Here is a 4,458-nt window from a genome sequence, read left to right on the forward strand (position 1 = left end):
GTAACATTGTAAAACCTAGCTTTTCATATATGCATGAAGCAAATGCAATCTTCACTGAAAAGTCGCTTAAAAATTTTAGAAATAAAGAACTGTCTGAAATTAGAAACAGTATTATTGCAAAATCATAAATGTTTCCTCTTTGTTGAGCAAAAAATGAGCAAAATGCAATTCTTGGTAAAACAGTGATAGATTTCAGACCGTATTTAAGACAAAGAGAAAAATAGCACAGAGACATAAATGTAATTTTCACACCCTCTGAAGAGCTTTGCACAGCATTTTCAGAACAGTTTCTGTATTTCATTTCTCTCATTAAAGCCATGTAGCTTCGCAATAGTGTCATTTTGAATAAATATATTTCCTTTCTAACAGCCTAACGCAGATTTTATGGATAATTTATTTACATAAATTTCCTTTGTGTCATCTTGTATTTATTAGAATTTAATTGAACTTATATATTTATACATGATAAATTAGATTTTTTTTTCTTTTAATGTAATTCACCTTATATTATATTGAGCTCCAATTTTTTTCAAGTAAGAAATTACTTTCAATACTGATATCCTTGGCATACAGAAAATCTATTTGGCATATGCAATTATTCTAACTAAATCCTCTCAGACATTCTTTTACAGTTGGATCCAAAATTCTTGTACAAAATTTTATAGAGTAGACTGAACTCCCCATAAATATTTAAGTTCACTTTCTATCTTTTGAAACTTTAACTGGTATCAAAAGTTGTCATCTGCTGATGTGGAAAAGTAATGAGGGATCAAATAACCTTTTTGAGAATATGCAGTTCAACCAAGCTAAATTCTGTTCATCAATGACATGAAATAGTAGTAGATATAAATTTCAGTGGAAATACATCTTATTAAATTCTAAGAGCTTCTTTAATGATGTAAATTGTAATTCTTAATACATACTCAAAAATATTAAAATAATTAAAGTAGTATAGATGCCAAATCCTTTAGATGTGGTCAAGTCTCATTAAGTTTGGTAGAATACCATAATATTTTTAAGACTCTGTTTGATGTTTTAGCTATGAATTATTCTTAACGTAAATAATGCCTTAATGGAGGAAATGTGTTATTCTTTAAGGAAAATTGAGAAGAGTAGAAAATTAACTTCTATTGTTGGATAATGAACAATATAACAGAGCTTATATTAAGCACTAATCATATGCATAATACTCTGGTAAAATTAAAAAGATCAGGAAAAAAAATGCCTGTATTGGTGTTAATATTAAACTTCATGAATAAATTAAAATCAAAGTAAAAAATGTGTGATAGGCATTGAATAAAATATAAACTTTTATTACAATAAAGGAGAAAATAAGTGAGCAACATAAATGTTGTATGGAAACCCAGAAAAATGTCTAGATATTGGCTGTCCAATGTGTGTGCATCTTTTATCCTTTATTGTTGATTACACATGACTGTGTCCTTTGCCCTCAAAAGTGGTGGTCCATACTTGTTATCTTGCCCTAATATAATCCGCTATGACTTCATTCTTGTTCAAACCTCATTCCATTAATGTCAATTGTCATCGTATTCCTTTATTTTTGTCACAAATAATAATTGTCACAATTTATTACTTTATTTTCTTTTTCCTCTTTTCGAATTTGAGCCACTATTACTGAAATACATTCATGAGTATCCTGGAATCTAAATATAACTTTTATTTAATTTGCTAACCTTATGGTATAATTACTATGCTATAAACCCTTTCTCACTAATTGTCAAGGTTCCTAGAAAAAATTGTGTACATTCCCAAAGTGTTGTTTCTACTAGTTCATTAAAGGCTCACAATGTGATTACTATATTTTCTCAAGATTTGCTAAACCAAATCAATCATGCTGTAGTCTTTAGAGATAGTGATGTTAGACCTCAGAACTATACACAATCAGATAAACATGGGTAAATAATCAGAGAATTTTTATTTCTTGATATCAGTTACTTAAATGTTGCTCTTAAAAACACCTATAATTTCACATTTATATACACAACTGTTCATTGTGTGCGAGGATGACATTCACTTGACCTCCCTCTCCACTTAAACTTTTTCTGTTCCTCTTGCCAAGAATTCCTGGGTCAATATTTTATTTCTGCCCACTGAAGTATTAAGCAAACTTCAAGGACCAAGCTTAATTTCATTTTCTTCATTAATATTTTCCAGATTCTTCCTTTTAAAATAGGTATCTTCTTTCTCTATATATTTTTACTCAGTGATACTCTTTACTTCATTATATTTGAAATGTTAGCACATGCCATCTCATCCTCTATGAGGTCAACTCCTTTTACAGGGACTGTTACAAGTTTGTTTTGAATAGACAACCAGTGGATTCTGATATCAACAGCAACATAATCATACCCAGACAGGCATTTAATATTAAACTTTGGTCATAATATTAAAAAAAAGTATAAAACTTTAATTTTTAAAGATTTTATTTATTCATGAGAGACACACACACAGAGAGAAGCAGAGACACAGGCTGAGAGGGAAGTAGGCTCCATGCAGGGAGCTGGACGCAGGACTCGATCCTGGGACTCCAGGATCAGGCCCTGGGCTGAAGACAAGTGTCAAACTGCTGAGCCACCCAGGGATCCCCTGTATGAAACTTTAGATGCATTAGTAGAAAGTCTTCAATAAGCACTGGGTGTTATTCTGTATGTTGGCAACTTGAACACCAACAAAAAATAAATTTATTATTAAAAAAAAGGAAAGTCTTCAATAAGTAGATAAACTGAATTTGAAGTACACATTTGCTTATGCCATAGTTAATATTTCCCCCACTCCCAGATTATAATAAAAAAATTCTTTGAGTACTTATAAATTTTTCTCACTAAATGAATTGCCAAAAACCTCTACTAATGATTAATAATAGTGGCAATAAAATTTTTGTTACTTACATTAACAATTCTATGATGTCTCCCCATTCAGAAAGATTCTGGTTTGGGAGCTATTTGATATATACCGTATACATATACACACACATTCAAATGCATGTATGTAACAAGGGTACGTGTGATTCACAGTTGAGTTCTGATAAGTGTTTCCTTGCATTAAAAAAGGGCTTATGTGGTTTGGACTACCTGCCATACCAGAGGTAGCACCCAAACTTTCTAACTAGTATATCTAGATATGGGACAGAAGGGGAAAGTGGAGTGCAAAGGGCTATGAGGTTTAAAAGCTGACATCAGTCAAACAAACAAACAAACAAAGAAAATGGAACAAGGCCTTGCAGAAGCCGCCGCCCCGGAGCCACCCTTGCGGTCCAGCCATGGCCAATCCCCGTGTTCTTTGACATCACCAGGGACAGCGAGCCCTCGGGCCGCGTCTCCTTGGAGCTGTTTGCAGACAAAGCTCCAAAGACAGCAGAGAACTTTCGAGCTCTGAGTACTGGGGAGAGAGGATTTGGTTACAAAGATTCCTGCTTTCACAGGATCATTCCGGGATTTATGTGCAGGGAGGGGACTTCACAAGCCACAATGGCACTGGCGGCAAGTCCAACTACGGGGAGAAGTTTGATGATGAGAACCTCATCCTGAGGCACACGGGGCCTGGCACCTTGTCCACGGCCAATGCTGGACCCAACACAAACGGTTCCCAGTTTTTCATCTGCACCGCCAAGACCGAGTGGTTGGACGGCAAGCGTGTGGTCTTTGGCAAGGTCAAGGAGGGCATGAACCTCGTGGAAGCCATGGAGCACTCGGGGTCCAGGGACGGCAAGACCAGCAAGATCACCATTGCCGACTGCGGACAGATCTGATGAACCCAAATCGTTTTTTGTTTTGTTTTGTTTTTTTTAATTTTATTTATTAGAGAGAGAGAGAGAGGGACAGAGACACAGGCAGAGGGAGAAGCAGGCTCCATGCAGGGAGCCCGACGTGGGACTCGATCCGCGTTATTCAGGATCAGGCCGTGGGCTGAGGGCGGCGCTAAACCGCTGAGCCACCCGGTGGCTCTGAACTTCCAGACCTTCAGGAGATAGCTCAGGAGAGCGCCCCTCCACCCGCACCTGCTTGAAATAGCCCAGAGTCCCCACACTCTCGCTGCGGTTCTGCAGGCCCCCTGGTTCTTTGCCCCAGGTCTAGTGGATTTATGATGATGAAATAAAACCTAAACCATAAAATAAATAAAATAAAATAAAATAAAATAAAATAAAATAAAATAAAATAAAATAAAATAAAATAAAATAAAATAATAAAATAAAATAAAATAAAATAAAATAAAATAAAATAATAAAATAAAATAAAATAAAATAAAATAGAAATCAGACACTTTATTACAATGTAAATGTTGTTTTAGCTTCTAATTCTCCTGAAAAGGTGTATTTTCTGAGAAAATCAATCATTTTATCTGATCTTCATTTGACTTGCATAGATTATTTCAAATTATGAATACATTTATTTGCACAGTCATTTATGGTTTTTAAATTCTTTTTGTTCTATAAGCATT

The 4,458-nt window shown here is 34.8% G+C and overlaps 1 pseudogene; it reads left to right on the forward strand.

The window, feature by feature from the left end:
- The first annotated feature begins 1,912 nt into the window (after positions 1-1,912).
- Positions 1,913-4,120, forward strand: LOC144283829 (peptidyl-prolyl cis-trans isomerase A pseudogene; annotated as a pseudogene).
- The last annotated feature ends 338 nt before the right edge of the window (positions 4,121-4,458 follow it).

This window comes from Canis aureus, chromosome 14 (assembly GCF_053574225.1).
Source record: "Canis aureus isolate CA01 chromosome 14, VMU_Caureus_v.1.0, whole genome shotgun sequence".
NCBI lineage: Eukaryota > Metazoa > Chordata > Mammalia > Carnivora > Canidae > Canis > Canis aureus.